This window comes from Aquarana catesbeiana, linkage group LG05 (genome assembly GCF_042186555.1).
Source record: "Aquarana catesbeiana isolate 2022-GZ linkage group LG05, ASM4218655v1, whole genome shotgun sequence".
Classification (NCBI taxonomy): Eukaryota; Metazoa; Chordata; class Amphibia; order Anura; family Ranidae; genus Aquarana; species Aquarana catesbeiana.
In genome coordinates this window covers 109,606,600-109,632,569 of record NC_133328.1, presented here as the reverse complement: position 1 = coordinate 109,632,569, position 25,970 = coordinate 109,606,600, and positions in this window count along the sequence as shown.

The window sequence follows — 25,970 nt, the reverse complement described above, 5'->3', positions numbered from 1 at the left end:
CAGAGATGTGCGGACACAGAATGAGGTTCATGCAGGGCGCGTATTTCTGAGGAGTAATCCGAAAGAAGAGGGATGTATTCAGCATTATATTGGGGGAATAGGAGCTGGGATGGGTGTTGTTAATGGGGTGGACATCGGCCTCCTGAGGAACAAACTCGCAGCCATAGCTTCAGAGAATAAGCGGGGCTTTGTTACTCAGAGAGATTGGTGGCATCCTTAATAACATTCAACAAAGTCACATAAATACCCAGGTTAAAGTGGCTCAAGATTTTGTCAACCATGTTGAGAGGTTGGTAGAGAATGTGATGGTATAGGACAGGAATCTGTCATTGGCTCTTGCGTGCACGAAGTGGCAGGTGGAAGTGTCAACCAGCATTGAGCTGATTGTACAGTCTCCATATGAGGGACAGAGGCCTTATGAGTTAGCATCACCGCTCAGTAAGACTTTGACAAACACGTCGCTTACACTGATTCAAAGTGGTGGTCGATTGCCTGGATGGGCTGTACTAGTTTGGATTGTGAAAGGTGTTATGCTGTATGATCTCCAATACAGAAGTGCAGACTCGGTCTGTATATTTGGTGGCATTAATGGGCTTACTGACTGGGGATTCTATCTTCTTGCGTTTGAGGCTAATTGCCCACATATGATCAAAGAAGTTGGAAGATGGAGGCAGGTTGATACTTCCCTTGGTTGGAAGCATGACCATGATGTCCTTTGTATGCCAGGTCAATACATGGTGGTGAACAATAAAATGTTGGGAAGATATTTCATTCTGTATTTGGGATAGATGGATCATTGCTGGGAAGGAAGCACCTGGGTATTATTTGGGACATAGACGAGTTTGTTTCCTTCTCCTAAAGAATGCCGATGTAACGTTAGTCATGGAACTAGATGGTTCTTTGAACCTAACAATAGGCAGGGGTGCATGGTATACCCTGGGCATGGTCTCTTAAATCCAGGCACAGGGATGGAATTGTGTGGGTTTTGTCATTGTTGCAGATCTATATGTGTTATTGGACTTGATATTTATATAGAAGGGTCGCCCAGTTATCTATGCAAGCTGGGGAGCGAAGTGACGGTAGGGTCTCTGCGTACAAGTTAGAGACTTTGCTGCCAAGTCAGAGCCCTGCAATACCACTGACATGCCCGAAATCTGATGGGTCATAGGTATATATGTATATATTATGGTAATGGGTGATTTATGTCATGGTATAGTATGATAAAGGTATATTTTAAGCTAGTAACATGGGCAAAAGGCCCTCCTCGAGACTCTATATCTGAAAGCTGGTTAAGATGCTGCTCTGGATGTGTGCTGATGAATGATGAGTGTATGGACACCCTTGCCTGTTTTATACCCCTTCATGAAGATGTTAGAAAGAAGAAGCTACAGAATGGTGACATTGGAGCTGTCGCGGAAGAATGATGTTGGTGTGTCACACAGTAACAAACGGCACGTGTTGGGAAGCACAGCACGTTAGGACCGTTATGGACTGTTCCACAGGAGCTGGTTCTGAGGCCTATGTTGAGAGGCGCAACATGCATTAAGACATTTATGGACTGTTCCATAGGGGCTGTTTTTGCACATGTTGAAAAACACAACACATTAAGACAGTTAAAGACTGTTCTATAGGTATTGGCTTGGAAACACATGTTGGGGAGAAAACAGTTATGGACTGTTCAATAGGAGCCGTGTCTGAAGAAGGGTGGTATGCGCCCTTTAGGCGCAAAGCGGCATATGTTGGATAGCGACATGGTTTAATATCTTACTTCTGGTATTTCACTTCCTGTTTGACACAGCCAGGTAGGAATGAAACACATCAAAGCTTTGTGATCAGAAGAACAATGCCTTGGCTCAAGCCCACCTGCTGTGACATCTGCGAGTACAAGCTTCAAAGAGACCACTGCTGCCAAGATGTCTATTGAGATTTGACACAGGACTAATAGAGACGAAGGGATACCTCTCGGCAATGTATATTGGATAAAAGGCAAATGGGGGTGGCTACGAGTGGGCGTGTATGTTTGAATGTAAGGGACACACAGGCTTTTGTTCTCTCTCTTGGTTGCTGAGAAGCCTGCAATAAGGTCGTCCCTATGCTATCTTGGGACCTTGCTCTGACCGAGGGCTTGGGCCTATATTCCATGAGGCCCAGACCCCTTTTATCATCCAGAACCCGCAGAGGAAACCATGTGTGATAAGTATCTTTGATATTTCATTGTTGTTATATGTTGTAGAGATGTGCTGTTAGTAAAGTGTGTTCTGATTGTAAGCTATGCAACATTGTAATACCCTTTTAGTACTTTTATGATAGTTTCCTAACTCCTTGGGAAATAAAATAAGATATTGTTTTACTAGCAGCACCGTGTGTTTGGTTTCATAGCTAACCTGGTATTATTGTGATATTAACAATAGCATATGCTCAGAGTTTAATAGGCCAACTAATTATAGGGACTAGATAAATTAATACACAGATATAATATTAATAATTATATTGATTACTACAATGGCTATATATCTAAGCAACATATTTGTGTGAAATTGCATGTTCATGTGAATTAGCATGCTCATGTAAACATGCACGCACACAGCTGGCTGGCAATGACCCTTGTTTTGTACATTGGTGTAAGTGCAATTCATTATCTGATGCTGTCCTGACACCATAGCTGTGACTATTTGAGTTTAGCCTTTCAAATGAGAAACTGTTACCACAAGCTTGAGTCATCTAGTGATGACTGGGGTTAGGCATGTAAAAATGGAGGAAGAAAATGCGCTGACAAACACTAGCTGCTAGCAAAACCAGTCAGAAAAAAATGAGCGTCAAAATGTTTGTCGAAATACCTCTATCCAGAGCCTTCCACCCGACTGACTGTTTTATACAAATTTACACTATGTGGATGCTCTATTTTATTGCATATCCATGATGGGTATACTTCCTTGTACATCCACAGAGCTGCCATTGAATTAGCCATATCCTTAATCCTGTGGTTGGATGACACCTGCTGCCTTATATATATTGGGTGTTTTTGACTCTGTAATAGAGTCCTATTATTCTGGTAAGAGTCCATCCTATTGTGGTGGTGGATCACGTGGTGGAATCAGATCACATATGAATTTGGATTATATTGTTTTCATTATTGCACAGACACTTCTTTTGGACTTTTTTTCTTTTTATATATTCTTTTGTACACATATATGTTTTATGCATTTTAATCACCATTTTAAGTTATTCACCATGATTTTATATTCTCTTTACGCTTGTATTTTGTTTTCACTATTAGCTCTGCATTTATTCTATACTATTGGGATTAGGCATGCATGCCTGTGCACCTACATGGATATATATCTAAGCAGCATATCTGTGTGAAATAACATGTTCATGTGAATTAGCATGCTAATGCAAACATGCATGCACACAGCTGGCTGGCAGTGACCTTTGTTTTGTACATTGGTGCAAGTGTACTTCATCATCTGATGCTGTCCTGACACCATCATAGCTGTAACTATTAGAAATTAATCTTTCAGATGAGAAACTGTCACCACAAGCTTGTGTCATCTAGTGAACTTCACTGTATAAAGAATATTCTTTCACTCGGATAAAAATAGTAACTTGGATTTTCAGATGAGCATGGTCTGTTTCAGCTATACTCACGATGGAGGAGATGCCAGACAGTGGTAAAGACCTAGGAGGGTGAATAAAAAGAAATCTATTTTGTATTTTACATTATCGTCAGAATAAATTAAGTTTCAAATAACATAAACATTTTTTTTAATTCTGTGCAACAGAAATGTGTGAGCATCATGAACGACTTTGCGGTACAAATAAGACATGAAATGGTCAAATGTAAACTGTGAAAGAAAACCGTGCTTGTGTAACATACATTATCTCACAAAAGTGAGTACGCCCCTCACATTTTTGTAAATATTTTATTATATATTTTCATGTGACAACACTGAAGGACTGACACTTTGCTACAATGCAAATAGGGAGTGTACAGATTGTATAACAGTGTAAATTTGCTGTCCCCTCAACTGAACTGTAGCTCCTCAGTGCCAGCAGCACTCATGCAGCCCAAGACCATGACAGTCCCACCACCATGCTTGACTGTAGGCAAGACACACTTGTCTTTGTACTCCTCATCTGGTTGCTGCCACACACGCTTGACACCATCTGAACAAAATAAATTGATCTTGGTCTTATCAGACCACAGGACATGGTTCCAGTAATCCATGTCCTTAGTCTGTGTCAGGGCTGGGCTCAGCCCTTCCTTCTTTGAGCTGGCTGCTCAGCTGTTGGCTTTACCTCGACTATTCCTTGGCAAATTCCTGTCAAGCCCTGTGCATAAATTCACAGCCCAGGTAGCTTATTACCCTGTTACTGTGAGCTGTGTGTATTTGCAAGGGTGAGCATACATCTCTGCATCATGGACTCCAGCCTAGGTAAGCCCTTACATAATGAACTGACCAACATGGAGTCCACAGAGATGTACAGGATGCTCATCCAATCTGGAAAACATATACCAACAAGTGTATTGACTGTATATGTACAGGGTATTCCTGTCCCTGGGTACCCATAGGCCACGTGAACTCGAAGCAGACTTGGGAACACTGGTTTTCTTAGAAACTATAATATACCAGTCCAGAGCAAACATGAAAGCCTCCCGGCTGTCCAAGACTGGTCTGCTCTCCTGTAATAGCTGAAAAGCCCATACCTTGGTTAGCCCAGTGAGCCTAGATGCTCCTGAGGTTTTACCCACTCCTACCCTGGATGATGTGGAACCCATGGAGATCGTGTCTATCCAAGATGTTTAAGGGAGAGAGAGAGCGGAGGAGAGTTTGTGGACTCTGTTTCTATTGTGGAGTAAGAGGGTACCTTATCTCTCTCTGCCCAAATCGTCCACCTCGGCCAAAGTTTCAGCAAGTGGGTACTACTAGCATCCTTCCCGCCACCCCTGAATCTTTGCCTGTTATCCAGCTTGATGTTCCTGTGCCCCAGTCTGACATCCCAGTGCCTGCTACCCATTCTGATGTTCCGGTACCTGCTGCCCGGTCTGATGTCCCTGTGCCCATGTTCCAGCTAGAAGTTCCTGTGCCTGTGTCCCCGCTTGAAGTTCCTGTGCTGGTGTCCCCGCTTGAAGTTCCTGTGCTGGTGTCCCTGCTTGAAGTTCCTGTGCTTGTGTCCCCGCTACCACCTGACTGTATGTATGCCTCGAATGGCACCATAGTCCGTAAGCAGGACCTGAAGATTTTTGGAAGAGCCTTGCGAGTGACGAAAGTCTCCCCAGCTGGAACTTCTAAAAAAGAAAGCCCAAAGGAAATAGGCTGTTCCATGCTCTGAGGGCATTTATAAGGGGAGGGAACTGTGACCGTCCCTACCGTGCCATGCAGACAGCCAGGCGTGGTCATGCCCAAAGTGGCTCAAAGAGGTATTGAACCTATGACTGCCTGTTTAGTGCTCCTGTTACTTTGCCTCTGAGCCACACCTCAGGTCCTTTCAGTCTGCCTTCCAGCTTTGCCTAGTTCTGCATGAAATACTAGGACCTATGCGTCTGACTTTATAAAGATTCGCAACCTCCGACTTCGTGTTCCTTCTTTGAAGTTCGCACCTTGGTTTATTGGGCCTTTTCATATCCTTTGCAGGATTAACCAAGTGGCTTACGCCTTGGACCTTCCTCCTAGTATGCGCATCTCATATGTGTTTCATGTCTCCTTATTGAAACCTTTGTCTGCAATCGTTTTACCACCTTGGTGCCACGTCCTCACCCTATACAGGTTGAGAACCATGAGGAATATGAAGTGCAATCCATTGTTGACTCCCGTAGGTTCCGTGGGCGCATACAGTACCTGGTGCATTGGAAGTGGTACGATCTGGAGGAACGCTCTTGGGTCTCATCCTCGGATGTACATGCCCCTGTCCTCCTCTGTGATTTCCATTGACATTTTCCAATCAAGCCCGGTGGTCCTCCGAGGGGGAGGGGTCATTGAGGAGGGGGTACTGTCAGGGCTGGGCTCAGCCCTTCCTTCTCTGAGCTGGCCTATCAGCTGTTGGCTTTACCTCGACTATCCTTTGGCAAATTCCTGTCAAGCCCCTGTGCATAGATTCACAGTCCAGGTAGCTTATTACCCTGTTACCGTGGGCTGTGTGTATTTGCAAGGGTGAGCATACATCTCTGCATCATGGACTCCAACCTAGGTAAGCCCTTACAGTCTGCTTGCCTTCAGCAAACAGTTTGCAGGCTTTCTTGTGCATCATCTTTAGAAGAGGCTTCCTTCTGGGATGACAGCCATGCAGACCAATGTGATGTAGTGTACGGCGTATGGTCTGAGCATTGACAGGCTGATTCCCCCACCCCTTCAACCTCTGCATCAATGCTGGCAGCACTCATACGTCTATTTCCCAAAGACAACCTCTGGATATGACGCTGAGCACGTGCACTCAACTTCTTTGGTCGACCATGGCGAAGCCTGTTCTGAGTGAAACCTGTCCTGTTAAAATGCTGTATGGTCTTGGCCACCATGCTGCAGCTCAATTTCAGGGTCTTGGCAATCTTCTTATAGCCTATGCCATCTTTATATAGAGCAACAGTTCTTTTTTTCAGGTCCTCAGAGAGTTCTTTGCCATGAGGTGCCATGTTAAACTTCTAGCGACCAGTATGAGAGAGTGAGAGCGATAACACCAAATTTAACACACCTGCTCCCCATTCACGCCTGAGACCTTTTAACACTAACGAGTCACATGACATTGGGGAGGGAAAATGGCTAATTGGGCCCAATTTTGACATTTTCACTTAGGGATGTACTCACTTTTGTTGCCAGCGGTTTAGATATTAATAGGTGTGTGTTGAGTTATTTTGAGGGGACAGCAAATGTACACTGTTTTACAAGCTGTACACTCACTGCTTTACATTACAGCAAAGTGTCATTTCTTCAGTGTTGTCACATGAAAAGTTATAATAAAATATTTACATAAATGTGAGGGGTGTACTCACTTTTGTGAGATACTGTATATACACTTGTCTCACCTGTGGTTTTACTTGTGTTGTGTTTTTTCTGTAATGTTTGTTTGGAGCAGAGCCAATTATGCACTTTCATGTCATTCAGCTGTGTTACTACTATTTAAAACATGAGACTGCTAGTGCTTATGGGTTATTACGACTAAGAAAAGAAATTTGTGAAATGCGTCAACCATGCTCCCCTCTGTCCTGTCATAATGCTGTAACCTCAATGGTTTTTCATGTTGGATGTTTTTATACCAATAAAGCAATTTTCCTTATCCTTGGAGTGCGGTCAATCATTTTGTCTCCTGCATCAGTTACCCAAATCACGGACTGGACTTGTACCTGATCGTTAAGGAAGGTATTGCCATAACCTGGAGCGGTGTTATCCCGTTTGTTGATTATTGGGAAACCTCACCATTCTATCATTGTCAGTGAAAAGGTTCCATATCTTCTCTTCTCAGCGTAGCAGTCATGCTAATGTTATCACAGGCAGGGTCGTAGATCTGTATAATACATTGTACAGTGGATAATAAGGTTGAACTCCAGACCGAAAACATTTATTTACATTTTACTTAGTACTCAAAGAATATAAGACCACTTTGTGTGCACCAAATACCTTTACAAACCCAAATACACTGGAATCCTGGTTAACGGGTAAGGAGCGATTTGAAAGACGAGCAACTTTTAAAAAAAAAATCCTGACTCGGTTTGTGAGTGTTGTCTCGCAAAACTAGCAGAATTCAAGCTAATGGGGTGTGCAGTACCGCATTTGGCCAGAGGTGTGGGAGCGCTAGTGACACTCGGAACTGTTCGTAGCTGTTCAGAGCCGTTCAGAAATACTCAGAATCACTCGGAAATACTCCGTTCCCAAGTGTTTCCGAGGGTTTCCAAGTTTAGCCGAGCTGTCCCTGAGTATTTCCCAGGGTCTCCGGCGCCCCCCACCTCTGGCTACATGTGGTATTGCATGCAATACAAGTCAATGCGGAATAAATTATCTTCATTTCCATTGACTTCTATGGGGAAACTCGCTTTGATATGCAAGTGCTTTGGATTACAAGCATTCTCCTGGAACGGATTATCCAAGGTTCTACTGTATTAGTTTGACATCATCTCTGTGAGAGCAGAACTGCGGGAGAGACCCCACCCACTACAAGGCACCTGCAGAAAACTACATGAGGGGGCAGAAAAAAGACCAGTCACTTTGCACATCAGTAACTAGTCTTTATTACAAGAAGCTTCTGCACAGAGGCAAATTTTCACACTGAATTACTGCACAGATCTGGATGAAATACACAAGGTACATCAAGATTCAACAAAGAAAACACATGCCTCTTGTCAGGGCCAGTACAGGGGGGGGGGCGGAAGGGGCGGATGCCCTAGGCTGGACCATTTACTAGAGGAAGGGGGGCGCAGTAGAAGTGCTGGTATACCGGCCGAGCTAAATAGATAACAACAGCATGTGCCGAGTGCGCTCCTGCACATGGCACAAGCCTGAGACCAGTCCCGCCCTGCCCCTCACTTCTCTATCGGGCAGAGTAATCTCTCAAGTGATAGAACGCCTGTCAGCTCCTGCGGTGGATTTCTTCCCCCCCTTCTCCTCGCTGACTCCACAATGTTAATGCGAGTAGCGCTCCCACAGCCAGGCCGCCCATCTGCTCCCCAAATTCAAGCACAGACCGGGTCTCCTGCTTGTCATAATGACTGCAGCAGACCCGGCTCCTGAAGCGAGCAGCGCTCCCGCCCCCCAGCCCACCCCTCTTTGCTCAGAAAGCTAAAACTCACAGCACAGCAAGGATGATGTCATAACAGTCACAGTGCTTAGTCCACATAGAGAGGGATCTGTGCAGTCACATGTCAATTCTTATCCAATCATGCTACTCCAGCCCCTCCCCCTTGCCCCTGCCACCAGATTTGGACAACTTTAAGCAGCAGTTCGAAAAGAAGAAGAAGTGGCTAAAATGACCCCTCTGCTTCTCTGAGTCACAGTGAGTTGTTTTCTGCAGATGGCATAATTAACTGAATGGGGGGGGCTGAGCGGAGTTTGCTTAATTAGCAATGCTATTGGTAATATGCAGCAGTCAGGGGGTTAATGCACTGTCACTGATGCATTAGTGGCCAGCGGCAGTTAATTAACCCCTTTGTGCTGCAATAGTGGCACCAGTGGGTTAATTAACACGGACACTGGTGCCACTAATGCAGCACAAGGGGGTTAATTAACTGCCACTGGCTACTAATGCGTTAATGCGTCAGTGACAGTGCATTAACCCCCTTCCTGCTGCATATTACCAATACCATTGCTAATTAACCACTTGTTGACCCACCGCAGGTGGCAGCTACAGGCACCAGGATGTAGCCACATGACCCTGCCTGTTTCGGGTGCATGCTTCTTCCACCTACTCCCCTGTGATTGTACACAGTGAGAGTCTGTTGTTTGTGGCTGGGAGCTGCTGATCAGCTGCGTCTAATCACAGCCCAGAGCTCTGTGTTAACAATCAACACAGTGCTCTGTACAGAGGGAACAATCGCTTTTTTTTTTTCTTTTACTTGCAAAGCAGGGAAAATAAACAAATCAGTCAGTAGTAAAAAGCAGCTCACATTACACATTGTTAGACACAACTGACCCCTCGATCACCCTAGATGTTAAGCCCTTCCCAGCCAGTACCTTTAGGAAAGATTACAGGTGAATGTTATATATGTTTCAGTGAGAAATAGTGTAATCGCTTGATTTTGCACTTTTATATGTTAATATTTTGTATTGAGGGTTCTTTTTTGCCGAAAGCCATGTATGTTGGTTGAGAAGTTTATGATATTTTTTTGGTTTTGCATTTTTGATATTTATGTGAGTATTTGGTACTGGGGCACTACCTCACACAAAATAATGCAAAACTGAAAACTTTAGTATGTTCACATGGGCCTTGACAGAAAAAACAGTTAACAGGCCTTTCTACAAGCACATTTTTTTGCATTATTATTTCAAAGTGCCTCCAATAAAAATACATATAATTAAAATTTGTGAGTGAACTCTGTTTCTATCGCATTAAACCGAATTGAATTTATATTGTTTTAAGTCTATTCTTGTTTTGAAATGACATTGATTCTTTCTTAAAAATGGGGGGGGCACAGTTTGCCATCTTCGCCCTGGGCACCAAATGGCCTTGTCCCAGCACTGCCTCTTGTATATAGACACTATTTCCTTATCTCAGAGTTCAGCTTTAGGAATGAAACTTAGAATCTGATTGTTTGCTGTAGGCAACACATCTTTATAAAATGCTGCCACCAAAATGTTTATTTAGGACACAACATAGATTTGCTACTCTATAACAAAAAGATGTATCTGTGCTGTAAACCAGCAATTCTGGAAGTATAATTGGCCCAGGGACAAAGAGGAATGATTTGCATGACTCCATACGCTATTATAAAATGGGGAATAGAATGGTTATAGTAGGTACAGTATTATCTGTTTTAAGAATGCTCTACTGAGCTTCATGCTAATCTACTAATACAATTCACTAAACATTCTGTATTTTTTTCTTAAATCATTGTATTTGTGGTGTTATCTTTTTTTCTCCTCAAACTTACCTGAAAAAAAAAAAAAAAACAATAAAGAGGGATCTTAGGGATCTTAAAAGTGGTGTTGATTTTTTTTAACTGTCCTCTAGATAATGTCATTTCTTTGCTGAATATTCCAAGCATAAATATTTTATTTCCAAAGTGGAAATTAAGGGCTAGGGTTCATGAAAAATTTAACAATCAGCTACGTAATTACAGTAGCATCTTAGGCATAGTGGGAAGTGTTTTTTTTTTTTTTTGTGTACCTACTAATCATTTTAAATTACTATAAAAAATAGTAAACTACATGTAGCTACAGTAGTGTTTTAAAAATTTGCATTAAGTCAGTACAGTGATTCGTGTGTTTAAAAAGAAATCTCAGGCAAAAAAAAAGACTAAGTTGATTTACATATAAGTGAACTGTTCTAGCTTTTAAAATACTGTATATTCTGTACTGTATATAAAATATTTATAATTCTACTAATCATCTCTTGTAAATTCCACCCCTCTGCCACACTGCAGCCAACAATCATTATTACAACTTTGCTGTGTCACCTATCAGCTTGATGGACTATTAATTGGGCATCATCACTTGAAATTGTTGAGATCCTCCATTTGTTATTCTTCTCTAAATGTCACTCCCTTCAGACTTAAGCACCTGAACAAGTTAGGATGGAGCATAGACTCTCTCCCATTGTCTATACTCCCACACATCAATTTGATTGGATTATGATAAAATAACATAAGGAATGATTTTAGGAAACTATACAAGCACTATGTATTATTGATATTGTAGAACCTCTTTACTATCTCAGTCTCCTTACCTTACTCATATATCACTTACTGTTAATAAAAGCCCCTAATTGCAGTCCTCACACTCATTGCTTAGGGCAACTTTTCTCAACCAAGGTTTTGTAGCTCCTTACACAGTGGGACATTTTTCTGAAATAAGTTTCCACTGACACCAATGATCTTTTTATATACATTTATTCTTTCAATTTATTCTTCTCCTCAGTCTTCATGAGGGAATCGGTGGGCTTCAGTAACCAAAACTGCAGTGTTTATCCTCATGACACATCTCAGGAAGCCCCCTCATGGCTAAAAGGGACAGAATTAGAAATAGATTTGCAAAACTTAACATTAATAAATCACCGGGACCAGATGGCTTGCACCCGAGGGTCCTTAGGGAACTCTGTCAAGTAATTGCCAGACCATTGTTCCTAATTTTTACTGACAATCTACTGAGTGGAATGGTACCAGCTGATTGGATAAAAGCCAATGTAGCACCAATATTTAAAAAAGCGCCAAAATGCATCCCTGGGAATTACAGACCAGTTAGCCTAACATCAATAGTATGCTAGCTCTTGGAGGGGATGATAAGGGATTTATATACAAGATTTTAGTAATGAAAACAGTATCATTAGCAGTAATCGGCATGGATTCATGAAGAATCATTCTTGCCAAACCAATCTACTAACCTTCTATGAGGAGGTGAGCTGCCATCTGGATAAAGGAAGGCCCATAGATGTGGTGTATCTGGATTTTACAAAAGCATTTGACACAGTTCTCCATAAACGTTTACTGTAACAAGCAGTGTTAATTTCTTCGACTAAAACGAATAAAACATTTTAGTCAAATAAAATGAATATTATTTTAGTCGACTAAAATACGACTAAAACAATTGAAATTACTAAAATACGACTAAAACTGAAATGCCATTTTAGTCAAAAGACTTATGCCCTGTACACACGGTCGGATTTTCCGACGGAAAAAGTGCGATTGGATTGTGTTGTCAGAAATTCCAATCGTGTGTGAGTTCCATCTGACTTTTTCCATCGGAATTTCCGACACACAAAGTTTGAGAGCAGGATATAAAATTTTCTGACAACAAAATCCGATTGTTTAAATTCCAATCGTGTGTACACAAATCCGACTCACAAAGTGCCACGCATGCTCAGAATAAATGAAGAGACGAAAGCTATTGGCTACTGCCCCATTTATAGTCCCGACGTACGTGTTTTATGTCACCGCATTCAGAACGATTGGATTTTCCAACAACTTTGTGCGACCGTGTGTATTCAAGACAAGTTTGGCCCAAAATCCGTCGGAAAAAATCCGACGGATTTTGTCGTCGGAATGTCCGACCATGTGTACAGGGCATTAGACTAAAACTAAATTGAAATTTGACTTCAAAATGAACACTGGTCTGTAGTGCATGTTCATACCTCAATGTAATAATAAATAACATATTAGATTTTTCACTCCAGCAGTATATAATGAGTTTGCAAATTCTAGAGAATTGTTAACTAATGCCTTAGAATTGAATTACACCCATTCGATTTTAGACGACTAAAATGAGTTCTAGTCGGCTAAAATATACTGGAGATTTTAGGCCCCATGTACACGGGACACTGTTAAAGCAGAGGCAGTTGGACTCTTTTTTCAGCTGCCCCTGAACTCATTCAATGTTATCCTATGTGACCATGTACACAGTCTTGTTTATTGCTGTTTTTTTCAGTTGCGTTTAACACCGTTTCTTTGGAAGCAAAAAAATGGGTTCAGACGCAGAAGATTTCCATGTTTCAGGCACTAAACGCGGCTAAACGTGGCTAAATACGGCTAAACACGGGTACCCGTGTTTAAACGCGTTTTCATTTATAAGCGTTTTTAAAGGTTCCCTATATTTTAGACCTGAAAAGACAAAAACATGATGAAAAACAATGAAAAAACATAAAAAAATATAGTTAAAAATGTTTTAATTACTTGAGATGATTCATAGATCATATATAGCCATATATAGTCCATATATAGTCCATATATAGACCATATATAGTCGTACTTTTTCAAGTAGAAGGTCAAATGTGGCAATGGACATGCATGTGAAATTAAATAATTTGTCGGGGTAGGTACGCAGCTGTACGTACATGTTTACAAAATATCCTGCCGACATTCCCTGCGCAATCAAAGGATGGGTCCAATAGCGACAAACTCTGATTCTGGACCTCTCATGCAATTTTCTACATCATTCTAGCTTCATCAAGAGCAATGTCAGGAGCATTTCCTCACATATGCTCATTATGGGATCCATTGCAAAAAAAAGCACAGAAATAGAGGCAAATACAAGTAGACAACTGCTCTCTCTGGTGCTGCTACTCACTCTGGTCAAAATGGCTGAAATAGTTAACTACAATGTTTTTTGAGCTTGGGGAGGGTCTTAAACAAGGTAATCTTAATAAACGCTTCTAGACGCAAACACGGCTAAGCACGGGATGCAAACGCAGCTAAACGGGCATTTTAAACGCAGGTTTCAAGGTGTCAAAAAAATTTGTTCAGAGGACTTTGCCTCAACGTCCCGCGTACATGGTGCCTTAGTCAACTAAAATGTAGGACATTTTAGTCGACTAAAATGTACTGGAGATTTAGTTGGCTAAATACAACCAAAACTAAAACAATTGCAGAAGAATAAAATGGGACTAAAACTAAAATGCAATTTTAGTCCTAAGACTAAGACTAAAACTAAATCAAAATTTGCTGCCAAAATTAACACTGGTACAAAGTAAGGTCCGTTGGCATGGACCATAGGATGAGTACATGGATTGAAAACTGGCTACAAGGGCGAGTTCAGAAGGTGGTGATAATGGGGAGTACTCAGAATAGTCAGGGGTGGGTAGTGGGGTCCCCCAGGGTTCTGTGCTGGGACCAATCCTATTTAATTTGTTCATAAATGACCTGGAGGATGGGGTAAACAGTTCAATCTCTGTATTTGCGGACGATACTAAGCTAAGCAGGGCAATAACTTCTCCGCAGGATGTGAAAACCATACATGAAGATCTGAACAAATTAATAGGGTGGGCAACTACATGGCAAATGAAGTTCAATGTGGAAAAATGTAAAATAATGCATTTGGGTGGCAAAAATATGAATGCAATCTATACACTGGGGGGAGAACCTCTGGGGGAATCAAGGATGGAAAAGGACCTGGGGTCCTAGAAGATGATAGGCTAAGCAATGGAATGCAATGCCAAGCTACTGCTAACAAAACAAACAGAATATTGGCATGCATTAAAAAGGGGATAAACTCCAGAGATAAAACGATAATTCTCCCACTCTACAAGACTCTGGTCCGGCCGCACCTGAAGTATGCTGTCCAGTTCTGGGCACCAGTCCTCAGGAAGCATGTAATAAAGGGTCTGGAGGGTATTAGTTATGAAGAAAGGTTACGAGCACTGAATTTATTCTCTCTGGAGAAGAGACGCTTGAGAGGGGATATGATTTCAATTTACAAATACTATACTGGTGACCCCACAATAGGGATAAAACTTTCCGGCGGAAGAAGTTTAATAAGACACATGGCCACTTTAACCTTAAACTGTGTTGAAGGTTCTTTACTGTAAAAGCGGCAAGGATGTAGAATTCCCTTCCACAGGTGGTGGTTTCTGCGGGGAGCATCCATAGTTTCAAAAAAATATTAGATAAGCACCTGAACGACCACAACATACAGGGATATACAATGTAATACTGACATATAATCACACACATAGGTTGGACTTGATGGACTTGTGTCTTCTTTCAGCCTCACCTACTATGTAACTATGTAACAAGGGGGAATTGCTCTCACTGACTGCAAATGTAAGAAGCATTCTTCCCACTAACCATAAGACTAATATATAGTGATGTACAGTAATTATTAACAGGTTTTTTGGAGATGGAAGATTTCCTCCATGTTAGAAAGATTGAAAAAGGTCAGATTAGGGTAATATTTGATTGTGTATTCTCATTTAAAGTGATCAGCCTAGAGTCATACCTACCTGTATAGAATTACATACAATTTCGGTGGTCTGTTTGCTGAAACTCCACCTCTCTGCTACTCGTTGGATGCTGCATGTATTCCACACTTCTGGATCTGTGGAATACTTCAGTCTATGCTGAAAGGGTCACTTTAAAGGGGTTGTAAAGGCAGAAGGTTTTTTTATCTTAACGCATTCTATGCATTAAGATAAAAAACCTTTTGTGTGTAGCAGCCACCCCAGCACCCCCCTAATACGTACCTGAGTCCCATCTTTCTCCAGCAATGTTCACGATTGTCTAAGCCATCTGGGACACTCCTTCTGATTGGCTGAGCCACAGCAGTGGCGCCATTGGCTCCCACGGATGTCAGTCAGCCAATCAGGCGGGAGAGGGGGCGGGGCTGGGTCAGGGCCCAATGTCTGAATGGACACACGGAACTGTGACTCGGCTTGGGTGCCCCCATAGCAAGCTGCTGACTGTGGGGGCACTCGATAGGAGGGAGAGGCCAGGAGCAGCAAAGAGGGACCCGAGAAGAGGAGAATCCAGGCTGCTCTGTGCAAAACCAACTGCACAACAGAGGTAAGTATAACATGTTTGTTATACAATCACTTTAAATCTCACATTTATACACAAACTACCCCCTGTCTTTCCTAAAAAAAACTATTTTTCTTATCCACCTCTTGCTTATATATGACAAAACTGAAATGATGAGTGCATGTTCTCATCATAAAATGGGTTAACTAATGTATCCTACTCCAATCCACTCTCTGCAGCTCAACTCATCTACCAATCTTCTGGTTTCTCAAATGTCTCTCTTATGAGTTCCTTCACTGGCTGACACTTACACAGAGTGTATATTTCAACTTCTTCCTCCATTCATTCAATTTATATACAGCACAGTGTTGTGGTATATAGACAGTAAATGCTAGAAGAATATCTTACTAGTTTCAAGAGTTACCGGTACATAATATGAACTATAACCAATAAGAGGAAATGACCACATTTAATTATGGGTGTGTCCTTAAATAAAAATACATGATCATATATTATATGTCTCATGTATACATTACATAATTGTGTCTCCTTGATTAGGTTGCTTTTGCCATTTATTATGCTGAATGAATTGCCTTGTAAGGTCAAAAGTTTAATTATCAGCTGTAATTGTTTAAGAGTATGTAACATCTGCTTCCTGTAGGACAACACCCAATATTTGGCGGCCTCATATCAGGGTTGATAAAGGATAAAGCATGTGATTGAAGGTACAGTTTGTTCCATTTATTGTTATATCTCGCTGATTTGCAGTATTGGTTTGTGCAATTTGTAAATGGGGATTCTTTATAACAGGTCCCAGAGGACCTTCTTATTTTGTTGTGTTGTGATACTTGTTTTTTTTAGGTACAGTGGTATACAGCCAGCCATATATTTGCCATTGCATTGTATTAAGAGTGGTGTTCAAGGCTTCTGTTCCCTGCTGTACTCTTCCGCTCCACTCCCCATTATGGTGCTGTGAGGTGTTGCATGGTGGACAAGTGGGAGCTTGAGCTTTTCAGCACAGGCTCTTAGTAATTACCTTGGGGTGGTATTTGATTGTATATTGGGGGGGGAGATATCTAGGCTTTCCAGTACTCGCTTTTAGGTTTTTGCATGTTTTTGATGCTGTGCGAGTTGTTTAATACGTTTATATTGAATTGTAAACATTGTATATTGTTATAATGATGGTTTTATGAATGGGATGTGATAGCCTGATTGACTCACTTGCTGCAGCTGCTTGTAAGCTGTGGGAATCTAGGGTCTTATATTACGGGCTGTAGGGGTGAGTCAGTAGGTCACGACTAAGTGCCCTTGTAAGCGTGAAACGAGTCAACATCTTGCTGTCCCTCGTTACTGTTTTTATCTGTCATTTATGAATAAAGTCAATGAGGAGTGCAGCCATCAATATTTTTTTCTTCTGCTGCTGTGTCTGAGGTCATTGACCGAAAGTACTGACGGAGGCTCCTTGGTTGATCAAAACTCACAGATATGTGTTTATTATCTCATGTAACTCATGAAATAGATGCATATTTCAAAACTGTTGTTGCATCAGCTATGGCAGTAGAAGAGGGGAGGGGGGCAGGCCAGACCTCATTACTATGGTTAGAAAGCACTTTGCAACATAGGACAAAGTACTACATTTATGTTGTAGGGGACAAAACTGTAACAAAAAATGTAATGATAGAGTAGAGAAGGATTAAAGAAAATCTATCTGATAGAAAAAAATAATAATTGTTTTGATATATACCATATTTGTCCTTTCCTGATGACCTCTATGGCAGCATACATAAGGATAGCCTCTTTCCTCTCTAACCCATAAGATCATCTATCCCCAAATTTGTACCCCTCCCCAGTCACAGCGTTATGTAACTAGCCTACTCTAATGGGGTGGGATACTATTTTACCATGGAGTTCATCAGGAAAGGAACATTTTAGTGAAAACTATTTTCCTGTTTTCCTGATGGCTCCATATCAGCATACACATGGAAAATAATTAGACAACACAGGTTGGGAATGTTGATTTTTTTTTTATTATTGACAGAGGTGGCAGACAAAAGTATTCTCAAATCAAAGGCAACAGTAGTAAGAGAATTTGGCTTAACACACAAATGGGTCATAAAGGTATGGATTAAAGACCAAGAAGTCACCTTACAAGTCATCTCTGGAGACATGCGACCTGCTGCTATCCAGGAAGCTGCCATTCCATGAGTGCAGTGGTAAGGTCACTTTGGGAAGGCCCAGCAACCATCAGGCTTAGGCTGCTGGTAGTGATATCTGTCAGGTGACCTATGAGGCGAGCTGTAGAGTACTGATGGGGACTTAGAACAACCTGGAAGCCCTGCAGTCTGACTTGTACTGGTTGAAAAGGAATAGATACCATCAAAAATCCATGCATGTCCAAAAGCAATCCATCAAGGGAACTATCGCACAGCTTCTCTGCTTTTGCTGGTCTTTCTGATGGCTTGGTTTTGCACTTGTGTCAACTAGTGTGTATATTTGGAATGCAGCGCTTGTGGCCCAAACCAAAATATTGTGGCACCATCTGGTGCAAAAGTCTAAGCAGCCCACATTAAAACTGCACACACAATGAAATGCAAATAAGCATTCCAGCACAGTAGCCATTCCCAGCCATCCCCTCCAACATTAGGTTTACTGACAGCATCAAAACATATGTGCACTGAGAGACCAACAGCTGGGCTCCCTTTTCCAAGCCCCATTTAGGAGCTCATCTAGAAGGTGTTCACCACACTGCAGGTGGGTCACCAGGGATTTACCGCGGCTAGCTAAGTGACAGCTCAGTAGGTCCAAGGAGTTGAGAAGAGGATAAAAGAGGAACACTGTGACTGGTAGGGGTACACATTTGTAGATAGATAGTCCTATGGGGTTAAGGAGAAGGAGACTACCCATGTAAATGTTGACATAGAGCCATCAGGTAAAAAAAGGTTTTGGTTTTATATACATTTCAAGTCCAGAAGCCTCCTATTTATTTATGTTTGTTGTGTCATATAAAGAGTAACAATAAATTAAATGTTGTATGATATTAAAAAAAAAAAAAAAACATTTACATGATAAAAAATGGAACCCATGGTTTAATCACTCCAATCGCTTCTTCAATTCAGAACAGTGATACCTTTCATGAAAGATAATAAAGATGATATTTAACGATATTATAGCTAACATACTAATCAACCTTTACTAAGAATTTCTCTCAAGTATGACAATATTCCATATTGGTCATTTTTTGTATTATATATTCATAGCATATGTAAACAACTTTTTGTACCAATTTTTTTTTTCGTACCTAATAAAAGTTTGCAAAAAAAAAAAAAGGGAGTGCGCATGCGCGGGACCTCCGGAGCGTCACGCTAACCAAGAGCTCCGCACTGCTCCAGCCTTCCAGAGCTCAGCATACATGCTATTTTTAGCAGATCTCAGCGGGAGGACCAGACATCGCACCCTAACAGTTCCGGGCACCAGCCTAAATGTCCAGAACCCAGCCGAAGAAGGACATTAACTGGCAATTGAACTTTGGCCTAGTTCCCCCTGTACTTTCCAAGATGGCGGCCACAACTTCTCCATGTGGAGACACTGTAATCCAGCAGGGCCCAGCGAACCCTCTAGCTCTATCTACACCAGCCACGGCACATGTGAGTAACCTCCTGGGCGCCCAAAGCTACCTGGCATCACCTGCGTCTACTGAATCTCTCCTAAGCAGAATGCAGAATGGCAACCCATACTCTCCCCTACTCGATTCCCCTGATAGCATTACAGACTCTCCACAGGCCTCCCCGATTACTAATAATCATCCACCAGAAATGGCCCAACTTCTCAACTGCTTTTCTGATATGCTGGCTGCAGGGCTAGCACAAAATGCTATGCAAATCACCACTTCCACTAAGGCAGATCTTCAGAGTCTAGGGGCAAAAATGGATGCTATTGAACAGGCTGTAGATGATTCTGCAGCATGCACCAATCTACATGCTACCTGTATCCAATCTTTACAGGATCAACTCGAAAACGCTCTAGCCAAAATTGAAGATTTAGAGAATAGAAGCAGATGCTATAACTTTCGAGTACGGGGTATTCCTGAAGCTAATACGGATATCCCTAGCACCATCAAATCTTTAATCAAAGAAATTATCCCTGACATCTCGGACCATAAGCTCGAATTGGACAGGGCCCACAGAGTGCTACAACCCCCCCGCCAGGATGGACTCCCCTGGGATATAGTAGTCAAGCCACACTTTTACGGAGTAAAAGAAGAGATAATGAAAAGATCTCGCTACAAAGATGACATCACCTTATTTGGTAACAAAATCCAAATTTTTGCGGACATTTCACCAACCACGATCCAGAAAAGAAGATCTCTCAGACCACTTCTGGACATTCTCTCACAAAAGATGATCCAATATAGATGGGCCTTTCCCTTCCATCTGCAATTCCATTACAGAGAAAAATCCTACAGTTTCTCGAATTTCCAAATGGGAGAGCAAATACTTCTCCACCTTGGGCTTATATCTCAAGACCTGCCCCCACACAATTCAGAGAATCGGCCAACCTCGTCCAAAAGGCCTCCTCCAAACAGCCCCCTTACTCTACTGTGGGTGAAACAGCAAACGAAGAAACAACGGGAATCCATGCCCCCCAGATGAACTCTGTTGACATTTGATTAATTGATCCAAGTCCCTTCCTTTGATAGTGTAGAAGCTTCTCCTACACACCCCTGGTCTTTTTCAAGACCCACTGAATTTAATCTCCCCTTTCACCCGTAACCCCTTTTGTTTTTGCCAGGATTTTCTGACGCACTTTCGGCAACATATCCCTTCATCGTATGACGACTGCAAATCTTTATACTCTATGACTCAAGAAGAGGCTTTAGCTCGGGACACTTCTTAATCCGACTAAGCGTCACCCCATCCCTCCTCCCTCCTCCCCATTCCCTTTCCCCTTCCCTCCCCTATTATTCCCCCTTCCCTCCCTACCCTCTCCTGATATATTAATGCTTCATCACAGATTTATTCTGCAAGATATGAAGCCGGTCCTTCTCTTTTTCATATTTTGTATGTTTGGTTTTTTCCAGTTTACAAAGGTCATCTCACCTTTTTTAGAGATAGTAATTTGATAACATTCAATGTTATTTTTGATAAGGTACAGTAAGTAATTGTCACAGGGAGAATTCTCCCATAGTTGTATTTTTCTTTTTTTTAAAAATGCTCTGCGGCTGGAGCGGGGCTGAATGCCACTCCACCTATTGTAACCGAGAGGAATTTTGATCCCTTGGCGACAATAGACTTGCAGCCCTATTTCGGGTTTTTTTTTTTTTTTTTACTGAGCCCTTCACTTTTAGGGTTTCAGTGCAGGTTTTGATCCTGCAACCAAAGGACCCAGGGTTCTTTTTACACTGGACTCCTTCTTTCTCACCTTCTTCTATTCTTTTCTCTCTTCCTTTTCTGTCCTTTTATCCCCCCCACTTCTTTTTCCTCCCAACCAGGTGCCTTCGAGGAGAGCTGGCCAGGTTCGGCATCCTGAACTCTGAAGCCAGAACCATACTCTCCTCATGGATGGACCCACTCCTCTAGACCGGGTAAGAAATAGTTTATTATTGACAAACACTCCCCACAATGTCCATGGCTGATGAACCCCCCACAGTAATTTCTCAAAATAGCGTCCCACAATACACAAGGACTTAACTCCCCAGTGAAAAGGCGGAAGGCCTTCCATAGCTACCACTCCAGAGGGTTGGACATTATCCTCATTCAGGAAACCCACTTTCCAAAGAGCTTTAACCCTTCCTTCATGCACCGTATTTATGCCACCTTTTATTTAGCCAACGCAGATGACAAAAAAAGAGGAGTGGCTGTCCTCATATCCAAACGCACTCCCTTTACTTTGACCCATACGGTTAAGGATGAAGAGGGAAGATACATCCTTGTAAAAGGCCACATAAAGGGTACACTTTTCTCCATTATATCATACTATGCCCCCAAAAAAGGACAGGCTTCCTTCTTCTCTCCATGCTTACCTCTCTCTCCCCCCATCTGGAGGGCAAGGTGATCATGGATGGGAATCGAATATTGCCTTCGATTATATGCTTGACAAATCTGCAAGAAACCATTCAAAGCTCAAACGACCCCCCAATCAGAGCCTTCCTATTGCTCAACTTCTACAGTCCTTAGGAATGATTGATGTATGGAGAGATTTAAACCCTAATACCAAAGATTACACTCACTTTTCAGCTCCCCACAGAACATAGACCACATTTTTCTGCACACCACTGACATACATTTAGCATCTCGAGCAACCATTAGCGACGTCCCTTGGTCTGACCACTCCTTGGTCTCCACCAAAATTTGTGGTTTCCTAAATAAAGCGAGCCCTCCACAGTGGCGCCTCAATGAAGCCCTCCTCTCCAACCCGGTACACTGTACTATGATCGAAAAAGATATTATGGATTATTTCCGCTTTAATGATACGCCAGAGATTTCTCCAAGCTCTTTATGGGGAGCTCATAAGGCAGTAATAAGAGGCAACCTTATACAATTGGCATCACAACTAAGATGAGAAAAACAAATAGATCTTAAAAATTTAAAAAAAATTTCCAATCCACTTGTAAACGTCACAAGCAACACCCCACTTCCGCTTCACAAGCTAAAATGGATGCCTCCAGGATTGAAATAAATACTGCTCTCACATCTAATGCAGAAAAACACTTAAAATGGGCTAGTGGGAGATTTTACCTCAACTCCGACAAATTTGGTCCCCAGCTCGCCTCAAAACTTTCACCCAGACATAGATTTCAAGCCCTACCCAAAATTAAATCCCTGTCGGGTTCCTTAACCCAAAACCCCAAAGCAATACTAGAAACATTCCACTCTTTCTATTCTAAACTATACTCATACCCCAACCCGGACAATACCCATAAACTTAATGCATTTTTTGATAGTATCCCCTCCCTAAAATCTCTGAATCCCATCGCTCATTAATGAAAGCCCCTATTTCTGTAGAGGAGGTTATGGAGGTAATAAAAGATATTAAAACAGGTTCAGCCCCAGGCCCAGACGGTTTCTCGACACTTTATTATAAAAAGTTTGGTGCTACGCTATCTCCTTATCTGGTCCGGTTCTTCAATTCCCTCAATAAGGATTCACCTTTAGATCCAGCAGCTAATTTAGCTTACATCTCAGTCATTCCCAAACCGGGTAAGGATCAGAGCCAAGTTAGTAACTACAGACCTATATCCCTTATGAACAACGACCTGAAAATCATGACAAAAATCCTCTCCAACAGACTAGGCTCCTTTATAGGGTCATATGTTCATAAGGATCAAGTGGACTACATACCGGGGAGACAGGGTCCGGATCAGATAAGGAGGGCAGTAGATATCATCTCCTTGTTGAAGTCAAAATGGGATGACAATCCACCTGAAGAAGGTTAACTTTTATCCATAGATCTCCAAAAGGCCTTTGACACTGTCACCTGGCCTTATCTATTCGGGACACTAGAGAGATGGGGGTTTGGTTCTCATTTCATTAATCTCCTTGCAGCTCTCTATTCCCAACCTAAAGCCCAGATCAGAATCCAAGGACACTTATCTGATTTCTTCCCCATTACCAAAGGGACTAGACAGGGATGCCCTTTATCCCCTCTTCTCTTTGCCATCGGCATAGAAAACTTGGCTATTGCAATAAGAAACCACCCAGACATCCATGGCATTAAATGTGGTCAGTCAATACACAAATGCGCTTTGTTCGCAGATGATGTCCTCCTCTTCATCACTTCCCCCCTCATTTCCACCCCCAATGTCCTATCACTTCTTAAAAAATTTGGACAGATTTCAGACCTTCAAGTGAACATGGCCAAATCTATTGCCCTTAACATCTCTACCCCTTCACTAGTAGTGGAAAGCTTAAGGGACCATTTCCCCTTTGCTTGGAGTTCAACCTCCATCCCATATCTAGGCATACAGTTAACCCCCCTAATGGATCAACTATACCACTTTAACTACCCTCCCATGTTCAGAAAACTTAAATCTGATCTCGATCAATGGTCGCTACACAAATTGTCCTGGTTAAACGCGGTTAAAATGACTCTACTCCCACGGATCCTATATCTCTTCTGACCCCTTCCCATCCCTGTCTCCAAATTACATATCTGTAATTTACAATCCTTCATTCAATTTATCTGGAGTAAATCGAACCACAGGCTTCCTAAAAAGACATTCTTTAGACCAAGGAAAAAAACGGGTCTTGGACTGCCCAACTTCTGGTGGTACTACCAGGCAGCACATCTTAGCCAAATATCGGCTGTTTACTCTAGAGGCCCAAAACCAGAATGGATAGAGATGGAAAGACAAGCTATACCCAAATTCACTATCGACTATCTTCTTTGGCGTCCCCATAAATCTAGACCACCAATCCTCTCCCCCTCCCTTTCACACTCATTTGCATTGTGTGACACACTACATAAACTAAACATTTTAACATCTAAATGGCATCCCCTTGCTCACATCTTTAATAGTCCCCTTTTCCCACCAGGCATGAATATAAAAGCGTTCCAGTGGTGGATTGATAAGGGCTTATATAGAATAGGTCATTTTTGTAACTAGTGGTCCCCTCAAACTGATCCACTGCACATCAAAACTTGAAATGCCCCAATCAGAAAAGTTTCGCTTTCACCAAATAAAACATTTCCTACTCTCAATTTTCTCCCAGGAACCGCTTTCCCTTACTACCACTCCCTACGAACAATGGTGTTCCTCAGCCATGGACATGAAAAGGAATTTCTCACATTTACTCGGCTTTAGCTGAACCACAAGAGAAAGCGACCTATATGATGACCTGGGAACGTGAGGTCGGATTTGAGTGGGATCTAGACACCTGGCACTCATATTTTGCTTCCGCCTTTAAGGGGATCCTAAACGTCTCCCTAACTGAAGCAGACCTCAAAATCATGACACGTTGGTACCTAGTACCTACTAGGTTAGCTAAATTTTAACCACAATGCTCCCCTCTATGTTTTAGGGGATGTGGCCACCTGGGCACTCTCCTACATATTTTCTGGGCGTGCCCAAGAATTAGAGGCTATTGGAACAAAATCTTCAATCTAATCCGCAAAGTCACCAGCAAAGCGGTCCCACAAACCCCAACTGTAGCACTCTTAAATCAAAAAGTCCCCAAAATTCCTAAATATGACCAAATTCTTATCCACTACATTCTCATTGGAGACAAACTTACCATAGCCCGGGCATGGAAACTTCCTAAGGTATCCTTCCGACTAACCAAACAGAAAGTCTCCTGGATCATGTACCAGGAGAAAATCTCCAACATCATTCTAGATAAAACTGAAAAATTCAAACACATATGGGAACCATGGGCCCGTCATATTGGCGAGACCCTCTAGTCCCTACCATAATATTGTCAATTAAGTCCCCCCGCTCGGATGCTTAGCACCCTACCCCAGCTCTCCTCGAAGCAATGGCCTTCCTTCCCAACCCTTCTTAAACCCCTCTTCCTTTCTTCCTAACTCTATCTCTCTTCTTCTCCTTACTTCCTCCTCTATACTCTTCTCTCCCACCAGATCAGAATGGTGGGTTGCAAAGCGGAGGTTGCAAGATTTATATCTTTTACCTTTATGACTTATATGGTTAACATACAATATACTTTAAATTGGTTATCCACCTTTGTTTAAGGTCAGAATTTAGCAGAACAGATACTGGTTCTGAGAGATCGACTTCTAAGCACTTCTGTTAACATAAGGAGGTACTGCATCATACTTTATGCACTGTCTAGGGCTTACTTATCATCCAGGAACACGAGGCCATTGAGACCCAGACACAGCATGATCCCAAAACGGGGTGTCTGGATTTCAAGGCGGATGGTAACTAAATTTGATTACCAGACAGGGCTCCCACATTGTCTATGATTATCATTGCTGCATAGAAGCTATATACATGAATATTTCCTTTGCAATGTATCTCTTGTTAATTCCTTGTGCATTGACTTCTGCTTGACCAAAATCAGCTATCTTTTTTAATCCCCTGCGTGGGTAGAGAATTGTTGATGTTTATTATTTTACTTCAATAAACACGTTAAAACTAAAAAAAAAAAAA